This window comes from Dermacentor variabilis, chromosome 8 (genome assembly GCF_050947875.1).
Source record: "Dermacentor variabilis isolate Ectoservices chromosome 8, ASM5094787v1, whole genome shotgun sequence".
Classification (NCBI taxonomy): Eukaryota; Metazoa; Arthropoda; class Arachnida; order Ixodida; family Ixodidae; genus Dermacentor; species Dermacentor variabilis.
Window position 1 is genome coordinate 22637928 of NC_134575.1, and position 22449 is coordinate 22660376.

The window sequence follows — 22449 nt, forward strand, 5'->3', positions numbered from 1 at the left end:
GCGCGGACAGTTCAGATCGTTCTCGTGGAAATGATGCGACGACACTTCGCCGTGATGACCCTCTAGTGGGTGCTGCCGAAAATGGAGCTCCTATGGAGCCGCTCCTCCAGCTTACGCTGTGACTGTGCAGCATGAGCCGCACATGCCTGTGACATTATTTTTTTTGCTCCTAATGTCAACTAAAACAATTGGCTATTTCCGTTTGCTCTTTCATTCGCACCGTCCTGTGCTTAACGTTATCTTAACGTTAATCTCTTAACGTTACGCCTAACATTTTCCGTTCCGCCGCTCCTTTCGCGGTCCTTAGCTTGATCTCGAGTTTCTTTGCTACCTCCAACTTTCTCCTCAATATGTTAGCACCGTAGAATTCAGTGAGTGTACACTATTCTTTTTATCAACACTGGTAAGCTCCCAGCCACAATTTGGTAATGCCGTCCGTATGCAGTCTAAGCCATGTTTATTATTCTGTGAACTTGCTTCTCAAGATAAATGTCCCCTGTGAGTAATAGACATTGAAAAAAACTTGCTTTTTTACAGCTACTTGAAGCTTACTGGTGATCCTGAATTCCTGTTTCCTTGCAAGGCTGTTGAACTTTACCCTTATGTCCTGCATTTTAATCTTCAGCCCTCCTCTCATATTTCATCGGTTGAGGTCATCAATCCTTTGTTGCCGTTCATTCCCTGTGTTTCCTAGCAGGACAATGTCATCTGCAAACCGGAGGTTGTTTAGATATTCGCTGTTGATCCTCTCTCCTAAGCCTTCCCAGTCTAATAGTGGCAAAACTTATAGAGATGCAGTTCATAGCACTGCAGAGATTGTGCCCCCTGCCTGAGCCCTTTCTTGATAGGTGTTTTAGCTTTTCTTCTGAGGAACCAAGGTAGATGCGGAGTCTTTGCGAATATTTCCCAAAAATTTCACGCCTGCCTTCTGTACTTCTTGATTACGCAATGCCTCCATGACTGCTGGTACCTCTACTGAATCAAATGGATGTTCTTAATCTAATAAAGCCATATATGTTCGTTGATTGTACTCCCCAGATCTCTCAGTTACCTGATTGATGACATGTATGTGATACCGTGTACAATAGCCCTTCCTGAAGCCAGTCTTTTGTCTTGGTTGATTCATTTGAATTAAAACAGCTCGAATCTTATTGAGAAAAAGCACATTCGAGACCTCGGCATACGCGGCGTAGAAGCAGCGGTGTGGACTATGTGGTCGACGGCATTTTCATGCTGTGTCTTTGTTTTTACAGGCGTGGCTCGAAAAATTGGTGAGCACATTACCATCTACAACATAGACACGTACCTTACCATCTATACACCACAAGGAAAGTCTTTCCTTGCAGCAAAGTCCACCAGTGCGCACTATTTGGGCGGTAACGTATTATCATGCCTACGCACGGTAACGTGGTACTCGTAATTCTTTCTATACTAATGAATTCTTCCTTTCCGCGAGACTACGAAACTTTTGTCTTCATTGCTGCCGCTCTCCTTATCCTTGCGAAACCGACATTGGCATTCTTTATTACTTTCTTCATTGCAGTCGTTTCGCCATGGCATTGATTGTAGTATGTATTATCCCCGTGATGGTCTTTGTATCTTTGTGGTCGTCATTGGACCAACTACTTCGGCTCAAAGTCGAGCTTTGGTTTTCCTTTGAATCGACTTTTAAATTCTGCTGGAGAGCACCACAAAATAACAATAAGCTAAGTGTAATATGAAAAAAAACCCGGATGAACAACCAGAATACTACAGGCAGCCACTCGCCAGAGTTGTGTCCTTTTGGTACTTCGTGGCCATGCAAGGTATCAAAAGTTTATTAAGGTCTTGTTTGTCACTTTGAAGAAAAAGAACAATGGGAACAGACATGGCTTTTCTGAAATATATATATATATATATACATTTGTTGTGGCTCGCTCATTCACTCTGTTCAACATCTGAAAGTAGGGCAGCACCACGGAAAGTCAGGATTTCTGTGCGTGTTGTCCATGGGGCATTGTGCTCGGTCATTGCCTGGAGGGACACAACTGAAGAGAACATATTTAGTTATTGTTTATTTATGTACTCGTTCGTTGCTCAAAAGGAAACACATCACGAAAAGCCATCTGCAACAGAACACCATACTTGCACTCATGCCTCGGTAACTTTAGCATTTCGTCTACAATGTGCAAAACATACTGCCTTATGCGAAGTCCTTCGCGTATATCTATAAGGAAAAATGACTTTGGCCGAATTTCGGAGCATTTCTTTTTTTACCGTGAGACCATGAACAGTAATTTGGCGGTTCCGTAGCAGTGCTAGACGTTAACATTGAACCTTTTCATTAGTTCGCAATCACAACAGGTAGTAATAATATGGTACCTGTTTATATCTATCCCCACAATACAAAAGTAGTTCCTTTATGGCGCCTGCATATTCATCAAAACGTTATAATGTGTCAAAATTCAAAATCTAAGATCTATGACAAAAACCAACAACTATGACAACTGGGCACGTCCTTGGTTAACCTCCCTTGCTTTACCTCTTCCTTTCTCTCTGTCTCTCTGCAACAAAATTTAAGCATTTTATCTTCGAATTATTAGGAAAAATACCATTTATTATCTTTACTGTAAAGAAAAAAAACTATATATTGGCAGGAATGCAGCCTGTGGTCACTATTCAGTTGCTTCAGGGCATCGTGTACCTCTTTCAGAAGAAAAGTACGTGCAAATAGTTCTTTCTGCAATAAGTAGACAAAATAGCGTGTTCGCTTTTATCAAGAAAGCATTAAGAACAATTTTTATTGTTTTAACACCAACATGTTTTATGCGGAGGTCCACCATCAACTTGCTGTAACGGATGTGATATCGGCACGAACGCATAAAGCATGCCCTCTGGATGGATGGATGGTTGGATGGATGGATGGATGGAAGGATGGATGGAAGGATGGATGGATGTTATGAGCGTCCCCTTTGGAACGCGGTGGTGGTTTGCCCCACCAAGTTCTTGCTATTATACTGTTTAATGTCCGACCTAGGTTAAAAAAGGAAAAATAAACGTGAACTCTCACAACCAAATTTTCTCATCCCCTATTGCAAACTTTGCTTTTGTACGTCTCCGTATTTTGTCGTTTCTCTACTTTTCTTCCAGTAATCTTTCAATCGCCTGTTAATAATCTCTATTGCGGACATGTTTACTTTCCCGCTGCTGGGTTTCAAGGAGGCCAGCAGTGCCTAGATTGACCGCTGGGCAAACGTCTTCACATTCTAATACAACATGCTCCATCGTGTTCCTAGCTTTACCGCAGCAAGCACATGCTTCTTCTTCCTTCTTATATCTCGCTTTATAGGTGCGTGTTCTAAGGCATCCCGATCTCGCTTCGAAAAGTAATGAGCTGCCCTTTGAGTTATCATAAATTATTGCTTTCCTGATTTCGTCTTTTTATCTTAAGTAGTTACTCATGGCAGGTTTCTTTACCAATGCCGCAATCCATGAGATTATTTCGCCCTCTCTGACTTTCCGCTTGACATTCTTTGTTGCTGTGTTGCCCACCCTACAGGCCGCATACTTGTTGGCAAGTTCCCTAGTTCTTTTCCTCCACTGACTCTAGACAGGGATGGCGCCGCCATCTAGTAGAGGTGATGCGAAGTACTGCATCATGACACTAATGAGCGCCGACAGTCAGCGCAATATGGTGAGCGCTTCGATAGTCTCAGCCAAGCGGAGGCTCCAACGCAGTGTCGGCTGATAAAGGTAGCGTCGGCCTTCTGCTGAGGTGACGACGCAGTTGATTTGTCTTTCGCGTCGGATTAGCCTGTGACAATTCGTCACCTACGGAGTGCAGCTCGAACATGCACCAGCAGTGCTCACACTCCGCCTACTGCTTCACTTGCGACGGCACCAACTAAGAGAACTGCTGTCCTAAGCGGCTCAGAAAGTCAACGACGTCGACGGGTGAATCTCGCTTTGGTCCCGCAAGAGACACGACATAGTGAAGCAGAACGCATTCGCGCTTTGGTAGCACATTCTGCGAACAAAACTGCAACACGGTTGCCGACCCGCTAATCGTGCGTCTTTCGCTGCAGTGGACCATGAGTGTGCGAAGCGAGCATGCAGCAGCTTCTGCGCAGGCATGTTTAACTTTAGTGTTGTACATATTTCTGTGAAATAGGGATCAACGATTTTTTTTTCTATATTTCTTCATACGTGGTTGTGCTACTAAAGAGAGAGAGAACATAAAGTCATCAAAGAGCAACACTGCAATGTACTTCCTGTTCACTCTTTCACGCAAGATAGAAATATTAGATGTTATTCCTTATAGGAACATGACAAACATGAAGATATTTAAAGATGACATGCAGAGCTAGGTAACATATTTGAGTACGCCGCTGTGTCTCTCTGCCGTGGTAATGCTATCAGAGTTGAGTTGAATGTTGGTATGGAGCAAAGTGGCACATGCCGCGGCCTCACTGTAAAAGTTTTTATTTTGACTATGACAGAAAGACAGAGGCACGGATGATCGGGCGCATAGACCACAGTTTTGCATGCCGACATTCCACGGATGTTTTTGAATGTATATTAGGTCACATTAAAAAAACGTACCCGCTCGCCCAAACCACCCACTTCCCAATAAAGAATATATATATATATATATATATATATATATATATATATATATATATATATATTCTTCAGTAAACTGGTGCTGCAGTAGGAGTTAAACGCTGTGCTAGATGCCGAAAACTGCACTTCATGCGTCATACCAATGACGCAATATAATCTTTCTACACCACACACAATACATAAAAATAAGCTTGCACAATCACTCAAACCTCCTACTCAATATTCCATTGTCACTGTGTGCTTCGTAGCATGCGTTCATTAGCTTGTAGAGACTTATTACATATACTGCGCTTTATTCTTCAATTGTGCATTCAACTTGTGAATTCAACAATTCGTCTGCAAGCTTGCAAATTGTTTACAGTTCCGAAGGCACTACATGCATCCTATAATATATTAGTGTCAATGATTGTAGGTGCTGCAACGATGGCAAACACTGTAGTAAATGCCTACACTATAATCTTGTGTGTCGGGGCCTTATTACACCAGGTAGCAAAATCAATGTGAACGGAATTAGTTTTCGCAGTGCACGTACCTGTTTCTATATAAAACTTATAATCTGAGATAAGACGTACACGGTCACTTGTCAAATCGCACCACGAAGCAAGGTTGAAGGAGCGAGGAGTAAAAACTAATAATGGGTATCGACTGCGCCCGCAAGTCCTATTCAAGTAAACAAATATCATTTGACTTGTTAGGTGATCACTGAAAGTATAAAGCAAAAAGAAAATGTTTTTAAAAGAAAGATAAACTTAATTGTTGGCGCGAAAGCAATAGAAAAAAAAGTAATTTTCGAGGCAAGCCATAATGGGTAGTTTTGCAAAAAAAAAAAAGACATTTTAAGTTGGGTATATTCGCACCCTAGACAATTAACCCAAGTCAAAGGTGACATTGCTGCGCATTCAACTAGTGTGCTTGCTTGAAAATAATTTTTAAAGTGAAGAAAAATGTCAAGCAAATATTGCCGCCCACACGAAGGTAGCAAGAATGTGCAAATCAAACCCATAGGCATTTCTAGAAAGCTTCGAAGTTGAATACTTGCATTTATGAGAAACGAGTACTGGTTTGCCTCGAAACGTTACGCTTCACTTAGGCCGACAGAAATTCCTCGCTTATCTTATTATTTGTCAACATATTGCATTTCTGCAGGACTGTTTGGCCATGCCTGCTTGCTTGACGGTTTTTCACTACTGACGGTTTTTTTAAGTAAAACGCAGATAACAGTTACGAGCCGTCCGTTGAAATCCATGCTATCTTGCTGCAGCGTCAGCAGGAAAATTCCAAAACCCCGCGTGATTCTTTCTTTGCCAAGTTTCACTAGCGGCAAAAGCAGAAGCGTTACACCGAACGGCTTGGTGTCGATCTAGTTTCAGATGGCCTTCAAATGAATAATGGTGCCTTAGATGGGCGTAAAAACAATAATTACAAATTAACACATTTGCCTCGCTATTTCTGTGTTTGTATGGCTTGATACCATTATCGTAGTTGCCATACACGGGGTTTTTACGTTATTATGGTTCTAGCTGTGGGTACAGACTCGCTGCATGCCGCCCGTGGGTGGAATTAGGTTTCACGGAGATTAGCATCACAAAACTCATTTACTGTCATCTTACGCCTGAACGGATCTCCATGGTGCTCCAACCAGTAAAGCAGAAGTGGATGTCCAATGGTGCGCAAGGTTCCGGTAGTTCAAGAAAAGCAATGCCCCCTACTAAATGTCTATTCTTCACAATAGATGAACCCGGTCTTCAGCAGATGAGCAGGCGTATACCATATGCGCTGTGTTGTGGCACAATGCACTCACAAAATTTCGTTACTGATTGTCTGTCGCTAGCTGTAGCTCCAACTAAAGTGCCAGGTTATTCATAAGCGCACTGCTCTGCGATTCAAACGCCGTACTCTGACAGAATGGCGGCCGGCGCCTTTTGTGCTACCGGTGATATCTGAGCATGTCGAATGCAGTTGCGATGCATCAAAACCAATCTCGCTTTCATGTTACACAAAAATGCATCATCTCAGTGTCACCAGCGCCCACCGGTGATACAAGAAAGTACCGGCCGCCATGTTGTTCTAGCATCGCGTTTCAGTTGCTAAGTACTTTACATGATAGTAAACTTTGACCTTTCTCTGTGGCGACATTCGTTGTCCTATGTATGCAGTGACAGGCACAGTTCTTGAGCGGCATAGAGCAAGAATGTAGGCATACTCACTATTTCATTGTGAGAGTTCCTTCTGGAGCATTACATGTGAATTCCAGGCAAGGACTCGTTAATTTGAGAGTGTATCCATTATCGATCACGTAGTAAGCGCTCACATAGCATTTGCCTGTGGAGACAGTGTTATAAGGAGATAACAAGATTCACAGTTGCTCACAGCACCTTCTGTAAAAAGCACTGGCTGTAATACCATGCATTCTTGGTCCTAAAATATAGTAAAAGTGTACAGTTTCCCTCAAACGCGCACGGAATTATTGGCGGGATTTTTCGAAGCTTGTGCAGTCTTCAATACAATCATATTTTTTGCAGGTCGAAGGTTTCTCGCAGGCATCACATTTTCACATACTGCGAAACTATACTGCGTGTATAGAATCCTTACCATGATCTCTATACCTCAATTTACACATTTGGAGTGGTCACTGAGTTTCCCTTCAATGGCGATTTTCACCTCTTTTACTATAGTAGACCATCGATTACCATGTCTGATGGATTACACACCCTATGCAGCCTCAGTTCATCACTTAACTTGAGCTATAGAATATGATTCAATTTCGTATTCACGTTTGGTGGTTAGTACGGATCAAAATAAACAGTATGGAGACGGGGCTCAGAGGGAAGCACACCAGACTACGTAGCGGAAAAAAATGCGTTTGCCCGAACTTTCTTTAATGGATGCTGCACCATTGCGGTATCCCTTCCACTTCTATCCTCGTTGCGAATTCCTTAGCTGGTTTGCTCCTGTACTCACCGGCAAAATTTCAACGTTGGTAAAAATGAAAAATAAACGGTTATTTGCTCACACGATAAACTAATGACTGAAGAATTTCCATAATCACCATGCCATATAAACCCATCTGAAGTCCGCACATCTTAGCATCTTTTGTTACTCTCAAGACGAGAGTAAGGTCATCGATCTTTATTCTTTCAGTCCAAATGTTATCATCCGAAATCTTTATTTTCAGTGCCCCATTCAGTAATTTATTCTAGGCCAAAGCGAAACTTGTCTTAATTTTCTGGTTTCTCAATGATTTGTTCAAAGTTTTCAGATCTTGATTTTCCGCCCTCACTGCATTTCTTGCAGTCGTTTTGTAAAGTGCACTCACGTCTCCTTCGTGAATCTTTCCTGCCTGCTCATTTCTTTTTTGCCGCCGTAGTTCTTAAATCGCCAGACAACGTATTTGAACAAAGATGCCGTTGGGAACAAAATTCAATGACCACGCTAGCCGCTGTCAAAACTGAATCTGCTGTTCGAGAGGCGCCGTCGAGACCAGCGTTAGGTCCGAAATCAATCATTTTTCTTTCCGCCGGTATGGTTACGCCGCATGAGGTTTTCCTATTTCCGGAATGTCCCCCTAATTCTGCAGTCGAGTCGCACGTAATCATATCAGCCAAGGTTTCTGCATCAGTTAAAATGATATTACTGTTTAGACACAGGCACGTCGCCATGGCTGTCCAGGAGCGTATTCCTGTGTACCATGCATCAGGTGCACATTAAAGAGCAGAAGGTGGTAAACATTTATCAGGAGTCCCTCGTTGTGGCATTTCTATTCACCATGTCATGGTCTTCGCACGTAAAACTCCCCAATCCACAATTTTTTTTGACCGAGTGTTTTGCAGAAAAGAGAAAACTTAAGAAGCACAGCGCCGACCAGATAAAAGACAGATAAAAACTGGACAGGCCGGCAAACAACCAAAGAAACATTTCCATCCTATCTCTCGATGGTTCCTCAAGCGTCAGAAGCATCGCACGCAGGTCCTTTGGCATGCGCTTGTGTGGTATGTAAAGTTTTGTGGTCAAGTGTACAATATTTAACTATCTTGCAAGGTTACCATCGATGCTGACATCGACACACGCAGTTATTGTAGTAAAATTTATATGCCGATTGCAGTGACCATAACAGTGATCATTTATAAGACATACATATCAGCGTGCAGAAACACACATTCAGGTACATCAGTTTTAATTAGCCTCAAGGTAACGGTTGCATATGTTCTGTACCTTGGTGTACGATGGCTGGTAAAGTAGTTGTCGCAATATGTCCCACTGATAGTTTTCCAGTGCAATCCGCTATGCAATGGCACAGGAGAAGCATAAAAAGCGCTGTTTCAAGGCAATTCATTGTCGCTGGAAGCAGGGGCATCGACTTCGTTCTGCGTGAAGAGGATGTGGCCTAAAAAGTATACTGCAAGTTAGTTTGGCAAGCTAGTAAATTTAGAAATTCTAAGAATTCACATAGAATTTCCGTGTATGCAGAATTCTTTAGAATAGTTTGAGATCATTGTGCATTGGAAAGAAACAAAACCTCCAAAACCTTTTGCTTTCGGTGGCCTGTTTTTTAGCATATCTTATTTAATATTTGTGGTATGGTGTCGACATTATGCTTGTAGGGCTAGATTTGAGTTTTTTGTGGCGGCGGCATTGCTCAAAGATGCAAACGTCATCGATAGAAGCGAATTTACAACAGAAGCGTTAACAACCCGCTGGTGCGAATTCGGCTGTCGAAACTGGAACATAGCTCAAGGAAATGCAGTCTAACCCAACAATGAACAACAGATAAAATTAATAACTTCTCAAAACGGAGGAGCTCAAAAGAATGAACATTCAGATACGTTAAGAACAAGACACTCGTATTCCCGGCTTGCTGCACACATAATGTCCTTTCTTTTGCGTGCTGGATAGCGTATGAATGGTACTGCACACTCACATAGGCATGTTCACCCCCATGAGTGTCCTTCACGATATGCTGAGAGCATCAGTTAAATTTAGTCATGATATACAAATATTCGTGGGCACCAAGCGAGAACACGAAAAAAAGCACACTGTCGGCCATTCTATGGAGAAAGATCAGATATCTTTCTTGCCACTTCCTCACTTGTATAGTCAGTCACAATTAACTAAAGAGTTACGTAAGACCTACCAGCAAAATCTAACGGCACCGATTGGACGATTGTGTATCGTCAAGCGAAGGCACGCGCCACTCATCTATACAATCAAGTTGTAGAGGGCGAGCATGTGGCAGTTAACGCGTTCGTCGAGCGCTGCTCGCGGCGCGCCTCATCACTGGAGCGTTGAAAGCCGCCGCTTAGTTTCAAGGGCACGGTCCCTGCTCCACAGCATCAGTTTCTTCGCGGCGTGCACGTAGCCGTCTCGTATTGTTAAAACACCGACGTTAGAACTTCAGGGTAACGTTATACGGTCGCTAATGCTTCGGCCTTCCGATAGAACTGCCTGTTTTCTTTCGCCTAATTTTTCCTATGTGACGTGAAACTCCCGCCTCTTTTATCAAAGAACTTTAGTGGGCGTATATAGGCGTGAGCGATGTATCCCGGCAGCTGTTACTTAATGCGCAAGCCAGGCGCTTTGCGTTGGGGGCCCTGCGTCAATCGCACCATCGGACAAACAATTCCTTTTTTGTAAAGCAAGTTTCGTTTTTTTTTTGTGTGTGTGTGTGTCTTTCGCCCGTTTTCTTTGTGGTCGGTGGTGTTTGTGTTGGTAGTTTCAGCGTCAGTGCGCATGCTCTCGCCGATTCGACTTACGGCACACGTTCCTCGCCCGACGCCATGCAGCTCATCGAGACGCACCTAACTTTGAGAGAACTTTGAGAAAGGAGGGGGGGGCCGTCTGAACATCTACATGCTGTAGAGGAGCGCTCGATAACGCTAGCCCTCCTCCTCTCCCCTCACCCAGCACCCTATCCCTCTGTGGCTGCTTTGGTCAAAAGAGGACATCACTAGTGGAAATAAATGTGCAGCCACCTCCCTATACCTCTACAGATTGGCCAACTAACTGCTTAGTGCTCTGTAGAACTATACAATGAAGCAAGAAACGCTACCTAAATATTGTCACTGCAACAATGCGTGCCTTCAGGCGTATCTCGCTTTCAGTCGAGCGAATAGCTTAGTTGAAGCGTTCGGATATTGACTTAAAATGGCAATAATTGTTGATGGTTTCGCTACAATTTAATTGAACAGAGAAATGAGAGTTACTCTGGAGAGGTAGAGGCGCATTTTATGCAGTCCTTCAGGGGGCGCAGATCAGCGTTTCGGGCGAGAAACCCCAAACGTACCGAGATTCAGCATACTCGCCTACCGATGGAGAGATGTCCTGGTAGGAGGAAGACACTGCTTCGCTATAAATGCCGCAATCAGGGCCAGAACGCATAGCGCTAAGCTTGCTGCATCGTTTGAGAGAATAGAAAGCGTGATGGGTGTAGGTGGGCGAGCTGCTGGTTAAAGGGAATAAAACAAAACTGAGCATTGTCAATCTGTTTCCTTAAGAGTAGGAATGGAAATTCGATGGAAATATCCTAGATGCACATATTACGAAGATATTAACAAAAATAAAAAAAGAACTGACTCGCGATATACCTAGCATCTCACACGGCATGTACCGTTTTCTTTCTCTTCGCGGAACGAAGCGGTCCTTTAACGTCATGATCATAAGCCATGCCTCATAGCATCACTCCCGGCGTACTGAGCACTGTCACAGTGCCTTCTAAAATCAGTCAGCACAGCTGGCGAAATAGGGTTTTAGCCGCAACACATGGGCAACATCAGTAGAAGACGTAAAAGAAAAATACGGGGGATATGATCTTTCTTTATTTATAGAGGCGCACGAAGCCATTTTGGTACACTTACTTGAAGCACCCATAGCTAAATATATAAACAATGTCCAGGCTGTCCGCAAAAGAAAAAGACACTTGCTTCATAATGACAAGCAAATAAAAATTTTGTGTTAATGTCACTCGCGAATGCGAGCACATTTCGGGACATTTTTTCTCCTAGAACATAGCTCTATTTTCTTTACCTCTAAAGTGGGAAAAAATTCTACAATTACCAGGACTCCAATTTAGTGCCTTATCAAGCTCATTCGGACAAACAGGTTGTTGCTTCTAGCCTCCTAAAGTACGAGAGGCCTTGGGGGGAAAACGGGTCTCCCATGACACCCGCGGATGCATTCGATAGTATCATTTCTTTTAGAAATATGTGTTTTTAAAGCTGTGCACTGCTTCTTGGCAGCTGTGCTAAATTGTTTTATCTTCAATTTGCTGTGCTGGCAAAGTATGGCAAAGCTGCAGCACCCGTGGGCACACTGGCTAATGAAGGAAACAAAGCAAAACGAAAACATATGGAAATTGCTTGTAAAGATGTTCGACGCAGATTACATGTATAAAAATAAAACAAGAGACTTTTGACTGTTACTTCAAGAAATGATCTTTGCCAGCTGCTGCACTTTCCAAACTACACACGGCATCAGAAAGACGGTGCACTTTATATTAAGCTGTACACGTGAGCGCTCGCTCGCGTGTACAATCTCTATAATTTCGTCCTGTCGCCTACCTCATTGCGTACGGTAGCAGTGCATGGTACTTTTCATAATTTTCAGACAGCAAAGCTAAGTGTCTCTACTTCAAATCAGCAAGTATTAGCCTATCTTGGCCACGTGCAGCAAGCTGTAGTTTCTTTTTCTTTGTCGCAGTGAAGGTTCTTATACTTCAGGGACCATGTAACTCTACTTGAATTTTCGTAACAGCTGAATATAATTAATATTAGACTTGACTGATAATTTTTCTGACAAAACGAGCAGGAATTGCGCTCCAAAAATTCGTTCTTCTTTTACTGGATGAATATTAACGTTCAAATTTCGGGAGAATTTCGCAATACCTAAAATTAGGCATTTCAATGTTTTCGACAGTAAACGTTTTGTAAAAACGCTGCGTGCACTGGACCTACGATGATAATTGCCATAACAAACATCGTCTGGCAAGGTTTGGGCTGGTGCCTGTCCGGTATGATTTAGTGTTTAGCTTAAAATACCACTACGGATAGGATGGGTATGGTGGAATTTCGTAGAGTACTTTGCCTTTTTAAAGCCGGAAGCAGATATATATGGTGATACGTGTTGCCTGAGTTAACTTTAGCTAAGATTTACAAATAGGCTGGACCACTTCAGGAAGACTGGACCAAATGCACGTTGTTGGTTCTTGTCTAAAGCAAGTCACGCCATTTTTGCATTCTATTTAAGTGCATCTATATTGAGATAATTTATCCACATGGCAAATACTCATTTTAGCGCAGAACTTCCCAAAGCAAGGGTGTATAGCTTTATGTGAAACATCTCGTTGTACAGTTTCTAGCCTCCTACCTGTTACGTAATCATTTTTTCTTTCATTTATTCTACGTGCTAAATATAGCCCACTATTTCAAAAAAAAAAGGCAGGTGGCATGCTTGCTTGTGGATTGCAGTTGTAGTGCTCTTAAACATGCCGTGTATGAACGAACATTGTATTTATTCTGCTCAGCTGCCGCCTAACAACTGACAGTGGGAGTGACGCAGCCATCTAACTTTTGGGAAACTGAAGCATGTCACTTCATAGAGCGGTCAACACCACCATCAATGCCCTGTCCCTTTTAAGGCCGGCTAAGGGCACTGTTCTTCACACGTGGCACGTTCAATAGCCGTCCAGTCGAGGAGTGCAAACGGGCATGTAATTTTCTTTTATTTTCTCATTTAGTGGGCTTTCATTGAAGCACATACGTATGTTTAATTAAAAAGTTGTAATTTCAAAGTACCTGAATTACATCTTTCGAGAGCTCTCTTCAACTTCCTAGGGGGAAGTTTGGCCTTAAGTTTAAGCTCGCGAAATTGGTTAATAATGCTTGACTAACCATGCACTTCGGGAGAACACAAGAAATAGCGTGGCTTGCTCCATACCATAGCCAGCGATGTGGATGTGGTCTCTTATTCCTATACTGCTCCGGTATATACATAAACTTTGACTAATGCTAGCTGGGGCAGCCTGTATTTGTGAATAATTCTAATATGCTTCCACAACATTAATGCGGAGACTCTGCCACTTATTTCAGCACATATCCCCACATGAAGCCGAATATCAAGCCATATAGACAGACATGTATACCACATATATGTCGCACTGGGTAACACTAAGGAATGGCGATTTCTTTTCAACGGATTGGTTGCATGTTCAGCACCAGCACAGACTCACACAGATGTAGGCCTACAAATTAAAAGGATGCTTCCATGGCTCGACAGTGATGCCCGCTTTGAAGATTGGCGACATGGAATCGCATGACACGATTTTTGGTTTCTTACTGGCCCTGTCAGGAGTGCCTTAACCTAGCTCTACCCACAATGAACCACAGCGCTTCATTGAGAACCGAGACCGTAGCATCACGGCATTGAGTCACTGCAATCTTTTGAGGAAGGTGTTTGTAAATTACTAAATAAACGTCCTTTCCAGTGCACACATTAAGCGAGTTATTAGTGCTGCTGACAAAGTGATCATTAAAAAACACGAGAGAAGAACACCAAATAACATTCAGTAAAGTAATTCTTAGTTAGATAAACAACGTGTGAATGGCTGCGGAGGACTGATTGAAAGTGGCCGGACAGCTAGATTTATTTGCTGTTTTTTGTGCAGTGTTAATTAAGGTATTGTGGAAAATAACTTTAATGTAATCGATTACTTATTTTAGTAACTGCCGAATTCCTTTTGTTGGGGCGGAATTAGTAGCCGTAGTTAATTGCATTTTCGAAAGATGTAATTGCATTTGGTTGCTGTTTTCGACAACATGTACAATTGTGATGGCTTCTGAGTAACGTTATTTTCGAAATACAATTTTTACGGCCTGCGCCTGTTCTGCAACATTAACTGCACAAAATAAACGTAGGCTACGCTCATCAGATTGTGTTTAGACAAGAAGTTATACATTAATTGTACAGATCCTACAGAGCCCACAAACTTTTTCAGTGTTATCATGCTAGAATTAGTGCTCGAGCCATCCACAAGACGATACCGAATCTGCACTTTTTTATAAGTAGGTGTTATACTGTTCTGCAAAATTTTCAATTGAACATTTTTTGCAGCAGTTATTACGTGTGATATGACAGGTGGAATGTATATTTTCATGGTTCCTAATTACTTCGGTAGATTAATCAATAAGTTAAATAAATCCTATCGATTCTTGATGAACGTATCAAGGCGACTTTTATTCGAGAGTGAAGGTGGTTAAAAGAGTTGAATATAGAGTTTTATTAAGACAGCGAAGTTTCCAGCTTTCCTGAATACCTCGTAAGTTACCACCACTTGTCCTGTTAAAGGTGGCGGCACAAGTTCTGAAAGCATAAGCACCAGGGTTTAATTGAGGAGATACGTAGTACTGAATTTAGTACATCAAACTTTGCCTGCACAGATGGTTGCACAGATCTGCCCGAAAATCTTTTTTGTTTCGGGTTTGAAAGAACATATTTTGGCTAATGTGAGCACTTACCTTGCACAAAAGCTACTGCATATTTCTGCACCCAGTATATTCCACAATAACCCTCCCACGGTTTGACGCTTCGTATTGATAAAGAAGGTGGCGGACACTATACTGTACAAATATTCATATATTTTGCTGTAAAAATTAGCAAGTTATCAAGTCAAACTTGTTTGGAATGGTGTTGCCTGAGAAAAGAACAACTGTCTCTGAAGATAGAAAACTAGACACATACCTATAAATTTAGGTGCTGCTGCCAGTCACGGATAAGCAGTATACGCTTTCCTGAATATTTAACACCCCGAATATAGTTAGCAAAAACCAAGAAAACGAGCCATGAATACAATGTATTCGTTGTTTTACATGCAGCGTTTTTATACACAAACCCGCTTAAAGATTTTTGTTACCTTATGCCGGTCACTTTCAGTATTTGCCAGCCTGTAAAAAAAGAGCGCATGTTCCACAACAGCAACCGCCTACCAACCAGATGAAGTCTTCCCAGAATGATGGTCTAACAGCGCTACATATGCTAGGGCTTACGCTATTACGCGTACCTAACGCTCGGACACGATGCCTCATTCTGAACATATTCACCATTTAGGGAGGGAACTTGACCGTGCCTAATGGTGGCATACGGCTTTTTTCAAGCCACTTGTAAGAAAAAAAGAGGGAATCAAAACAGACCGCGGGCGCTGTATATACTGGATCCTTCTTATCACAGATTTCTGATTTGTAAACGAAATCAAGAGCGGCTAATTTTGACTTACGATATACCATGTGAGATCACGCGCCGGACGGGGAATTTGCATATGCACCCAGGAATTCAAAAACTTCGCTTTCTCTACAAGACAGCTGCATAGAATTGCTCGAAGTGGGATAGTGTGGATGAGCTATTATGTACGTCGATACACAAAGTTCATAGCAGGCACGTACGCTGTCGATGCCAAAAAAAAATGTTGACAAGTGCACTATCGTCTTCTTGGACTCGCGCATGGCGGTTAGATCCTTCTCGTCCGCCATCATATCTGAACAGGCGAACAGTATTGTGATTAAAGCACTTCAAAGGACTAGGGAGAGCATCGAAGGAGGATATCAAATCTCATTGTTCCCAGCCCATCTAGATAGCTCAATTAACCCTCTTGGATGTAATCCTAACGAGCAGGCCCACCGGAGAGCACGCGATTTCACTCACCGCACTATCGCCGGTAGCCAGGCTTGGAATGAGGTCAACATCCACAAAGATCCATTATGTACTTTCCATGAAAGTGTTTCCCATTATAGACTAAACAGGAGGACATCTCCACGCCCTCACCCCAAATTGAACAAACCTCAGGCTACCACACTCAGACTCCTGCAAATCCGCTCGTATCCCACTCCTCGATCCCTTAACAAGATAGATCCTGAACACTCACAGTCGTGCCCCATATGTGGTGATGACTCATGCTCTTTTGCCCGCATGCTCTGGCTGTGCCCAGCCCTTGATGCCTTTCCACCCATCACGAAAGAACAATGGCAGGAGTCTCTCAAGAACAGCAATCTCCACATTCAACTCCAGGCTGTCCGGAGGGCCCACGACATTGCGGCGGGACTTGATCTCCCGGTCCCATCGTGGGTGGAGCCACCGACTTGATCTTCGGGAGCCTTCGGTTTTGGCTCCCCAAGATCTCAGTCCCTCAGGACTCAAATAAAGTGCTTGTCATGTCATGTCAAGCCCTTATTAGAATGCTGTCGTGTTAGAGGTATGTTCTCTCTCTCGACGCAAAAGCATTCAGTTTCTGTAATCAAATAAATAGGCACGAATACTTTAGCGAAATAACGAAACGCATCTCTGTTCGTATGCGATCCCTTCTTTTAGTCCGATAGCATTTATATAGTCACCCCAGGCGCATGTCTGCCGTCGGCATGCCGTCGCCGTGAGGTTCCGTATGAGTGAAAGCGTCTGAGGGTGAGCCGGCTAATGCGGTTCAATCTCGCGTGCGAGAACGAGGAACGGCGCCCGGAAGCGGGCCCTCTCGTGTCGCGCGCGAGGCAGGGGGGTTCAGGCGAGGGAAGAGGGCCGTTCTTCGCCGGCGGCTGCTAGGGTGCCTCGATGTCTTCCTCGCCCGCCGCTCCGTGCAGAGTGGACACAACCGGGGCATCAACTAGGCGTTGGCCGCGCGAATCGTGGACGCCGTTGTAGACGCCTTTGCCAGAAGCCCTAGGGACGCTTTGCCGGTGCTCGTGTGTCTTGAATGCAATATGCCACGTGACCAAAGTGCGCGTCCACGTAGGCCTCATGTTCAATGCAATCTGCGGTGTTCGCAGAGCGCGCATAACGCATGTAGCTCCGTATGCGCTCTGCTCTCGACGTTGCATTCGCGTTCAAGCGAGAGATTCATGCAGCGCATTTCGCTTGCTGCTGCCGCGATTCATTAGTCCAGAATTTTGACAGCGAGTTTCCGCGCTCATCGAGCGAGATGTGTTCGTGTTTACCAGCGCGCGTGACATCATGCTGGTTACTCCTTTCAGGGTCAATGACGTAAATATACGGCGCCGCGAACAAGTTCAATATGGTCGATGCCGTATACTTAGGGGGCCGTCTGTACGCTTAAAAAGCGCACCAATTCCCTAACTTTTTCTTTTATGTTGTGTGCTGCCGCTGTGTAGGAATACAGTGAATTTTTTTCTCTCGCCTCCCTCTTTCGGTTTTCGTTGCATGGTTTATTTTAGAGCTAGTTTGCTCCCATGCCTCTATATACTACCGCTCGCGCATTGGCGTGCGTGCGGGCGGGCCGTGGTCTGAGTTTTGTTCCGCAGGCACTCTCGGGTTCTTGCGCTTGCAAAGCAGATGGCTATCTCGTTCCTAATCACTCAAAGGGCGACCGCTAGTTTCCCGCTCGTTTAGTGCTCACACGGGTGCGCATAGGAAAAATGCCACCGTACATGCTTTCCGTTGCTTTGTATTTTTTAAACTCGCGAAAACTACTTGCTTCTGGTTCACGATAAGATGAAGATTAGCGGAAATTTGCCACACGTTTTGACTTTTGATGGGCCCACAACCCCACAGTTTTCATGAGTGAGTGCACCTATGTAGTTCGATTAGGCAATGGATGTACATATTTGTGTAAGAGCAGGAGCATTTGAGTCTTGCGAAATATTCTCGTGTGCACATTTTCAAAGCCTTGGACTATGAACCTTGAACCTTTATTAGCCTTGAACTATGTGCATACCCAGGCACGAAATTTTTATTCTGATAAGCCCATTTCCTTTTTGATTGTGCATATTCGTGAATGAAGAGTACATATATACCAACGCAAAATATATATTCTTTTTCTCACTTTACGTTCACCCAAGAAAAATTACGGTGATTTTTTTTTCGAAATAAGACATTAAGAAGAACTGCTATCTGCAATAAAAAAATCGACCCTCAGCTATCGCAAATAATCGACCCTCAAAGGGTTAACTTAGTTGAAACGCGCTGGCGGGCTAGTTGCTTTGAATTCATGATGGAATGTGTAACCGCGACCGAACAAGGAGGTAGCAAAAAGCAGACACACAAGGAAAGCGCTGTCTCTGCTTGCCTGTTTCTTTCTACGTCCTCGTTAAGTTACATTTGCGCATTCTGTCTATCATTGTAAACATAATTAGCAAGCGAATGTTTATAAGTTTGCACGGGTGATAAAACTACAATCCTTACTTAGTATTCTTTCAACGTCCACGTTCAATCAAGCTTACACATACTATCACTGTTAATTTAGCTTGTAAACGAACGTTTAGAAATTTATACGGTGGATAAAACTACTGTGTTTACTTTGTACAGATATCGATATACTAATTTGCTATCGCAATCGGTGCTTAGCCTTTAAGGAGGAACTGCGAGTTTTGTAAACATTCGTACGCCATGAACATCATAAGAAAGATTCATCACTCCTAGCCTTCCACACTTTCAAGATAACATGTTGTTGCTTTCTTTCACCAGTGCATCAGTGCATCACGGAAAATATTATGCACGAATAAAGAATTGAGCCTGTCGCAGCTGCACGGCAGCCCAATGCTACTGCTCAGATTACATACCCTTGTTGTGATTGGCTTGCGGACGCAGGTAAGCACAACACGTGCTTGCATGCGTTGGCTCCGTGTTAACCTTCGCATTCTGGAACTTTTCTTCACTCCACACCTCGACCTTAACTGAAGAAGGTAGCTGGCAGCGCCAGCCTCATACCAACGTAGTCACTGTGCTTCAATTGCACCCCACTGCATTTCTTTCCAAGCATAGCGTCTTCTTAAGTCGAGAGGTAGTGCTGTGCTAATCTCGGAGGAGTGGAGAACAAGTTCCCTTCGAGGATTGTTTGATGTATACGGGGACATGGTTTCTCTTGCTTGCACACCTTTAGTAATTTTTTGCCACACCATTACACTATATTTCGCTGCACCGTTAGCAACTTTTGGAGCGATAAAACTGTAACGTTTGAACCTCAAAAACATTCATTACGAACATTAATGAAGAATGTACACTTACGTTCACTATATTTACGAAGCAACTGAGCTATAAGGAATCCCCGTCTTCTAAATTGTGAGCTGCTCACCGTGTCACAAAGAAGTGTAGCGAAATCTCTTAAGGCGATGAGAATACTGACTGTGCAAAACAAGCTGTGCTCTGAAAAGCATTTCCGCTTCACCTGTGCCGTTTTGAAGCGCCTTTTGAAGCTGTGTTTCTTTCACAGCATACCTAAATTGAAAAGTTCAGAAGTTTAGAGCTCTCGACATACAATAATCACCTATTGTGGATAGAAGGTTGGATAGCAGATGGGATGTGTGTTCGCTACCACAGCCATCTGCCAAAGGACACATTCTGCGAACTAGTGTTGTTTTTGCTGTTTCGTAGTAGTGTAGGACATGCGCCGCGGCAACTGAGTGGCGATGGCATTGGACTGTTCAGATCGAGGTTACGGGTTCAATCCCTGCCGCGGTAGCTGCGTTCCAATGGGGATTGAATGTAAAAACGATCATGAACTTAGAATTGCATGCACGTTAAAGCATTTCACGTAGACAAAATTAGCCAGGGATTCACCCACTATGGCGTGCCTGGTAATCAGATCGTGGTTTTTGCATGCAAAACCCCCGTTTTCATGGAGCCTAGAATTTAGAATGTTTCCAACTTATACAATTTTACATATCGTTCAATGGTCCCATCACCATGCATTAGAGATTTCTCCGGAACAATTGCTGGGCAGGTAACTATACCCTGAAATTTTATGGTTAGGCTGTGATTCATCTGACCCGTGCGTGGTATTCGAACTTTCTTTTTGGCCCCTAAAAGTGACATCTAACTTTTTCGTGATTGTTTAGAGACATAGAGCGAGCTAATTGTAACATCCGTTTCCTCTTTCGGTGATTTTCAATTTTCTTCGATTGACTGGACCAACCCTGTCACCGCACTGCTAAAAAGTAACACTGATGATGAATGGGAGAAAAACAAAGAGGGAAAGGTAGGGAGGGTAACCAAGGACCTGCCCGGTTGACGGCCCTATACTTGGGAAGAGAGGGAAAACTCAAGAACAGATGAGGAGAAAAAAGAAAAAATAGCCAGTCATTCACGGTCAGTCACAGAGTAATCTCCACTGTCACAAGCGTTGATACAATCCAGTATCTTTCACGAAGTACAGAAAGGGTTTTGTGGTCCTTTGCATGCAATAATGAATTTTTCATTAAACGTTTTACTTTCGGTTAGTCCCAACTTACCGGTAAGACAACGCGGATTACAGTTGATTATTCTAATATTCTTCGCGTAATCCTAAAAACACACGTCGATACGTCTCTTTAATAACTTTCTGCTGCCGTTACGTGATCATTGTGTGACAAACGATGCCGTCTCTAGTTGAGGTAGATAAACGGCTTCCGCCAGGTGGATGTGAGGTTACGAGGAGCAGATGTGCGGCCGAATTCCCAAAGCCTATTTTTCGGCAATACTTTACGCCATTGCCTGGGCGTCTTTGATAATGATGGTATATATGGTATATGTTTCGCTGTGAAGTACGTAGGACTTGAAAAATGATGGTGCGCTGCTCTGAAAGGAGAACTGGAATGGTGCTTCGGTGCGGCATTTTTTCGGACGCCGATCATAGACGACAGAACTTTGTGCTGCCATAAGAAAATGTGTTGTGTTCGGCAATAGCGCCGACCGCTAACCACGTCGCCCAGCGAAGGGATACGGCAGCGCTTGCAGAGCCGCCTCCACGACGCCAGTCGTACGCCGCTACTATAACCAAATATGGTGTACCCAAGGAAGGATAGGAAGGATAGCCACACAAGGTTAACCCTTGCCGCCTGGGAGAAAGGAACTAAATTGCAGAGAGAAGAAGACAGGGAAGGTCAAAAGTTGGGAGAGTGATACGAAGATTTGAGCGAGACAGGGAAAGACGACTGCCGGATTTCTCCTGGTGGGTCAGTCAGGAGGCGCCATCTATTTGAAGCAGAGGCCAAAGAGGTGTGTTGCCTCTACCGGCAGGCCTTACAGGTCGAAAAACCCGGCATCGGCTCAACCCCCCGAATCCCTTTTTTCCCAGACGCGGCTCAGCCGCGTACGGCCACAAGCGGGAGGGTCCAACCCTCGTGTGCTCGAGTACGTGGTGTCGCAACACACCAAACGCCTGCTGACGCCGATGTCTCTGCGGAGATGTGTGCGTGTGCATGCGTGCATGCGTGCGTGCGTGCGTGCGTGCGTGCGTGCGCGCGCGCGTTTGTGTGTGTGTGTGTGTGTGTGTGTGTGTGTGTGTGTGTGTGTGTGTGTGTGTGTGTGTGTGTGTGTGTGTGTGTGTGTGTGTGTGTGTGTGTGCGTGCGTGTGTGTGTGTGCGAGCGTGCGTGCGTGCGCGTGTGCAGGCGTGCACATGCATGCGAATGCGTGCGTGCGTGCGTGCGTGCGTGTGCGTGCGTGTCTGTGACGCACATGCTCCTTTCACGTCCATAAATGTGACTTTTTGTCATACTTCAACCCTTCCCGTAAATGGCATTGGATGTATTTCTGCCTTCTGCCTCGATAAATTTCCATCAAGCCGCAAAACATAACATATGCTCAGAAAACTAACGTCTCCGATCACGTGTCGTATACATTATCGGAAGCACCGATTCCGAAAAAAGCACATATCGTCTTACTCAGTACCACAGATTAAGTAAAAGAAATGAAAAAAGAAAGGTAATGCGGATTCCACGCGCTGTGGCCGTCGATGTAAGCGATGCTTTCTGTACTGTTTGCTTTGGTTGACAGTTATTAACGGTGATGTTCACGGCGAATGCTTAGTTTCTTCAACGTTTAGTTCAACACGAGAGGGATTACTTGAACTGAAACATTACCTTTATGGCACCACTGCTGTTTGC

The 22449-nt window shown here is 43.9% G+C and overlaps 1 long non-coding RNA gene across 1 annotated transcript; it reads right to left on the minus strand.

Annotated features, from left to right (window-relative positions):
- Positions 1-1799: 1799 nt before the first annotated feature.
- On the minus strand, positions 1800-19733 carry LOC142590952 (uncharacterized). The gene is made up of 4 exons (XR_012830290.1): positions 19594-19733; positions 8815-8986; positions 6810-6924; positions 1800-2027 (listed from the first exon to the last, which is right to left on the minus strand). It is a non-coding gene; the product is annotated as an uncharacterized LOC142590952 (long non-coding RNA).
- Between the last annotated feature and the right edge of the window lie 2716 nt (positions 19734-22449).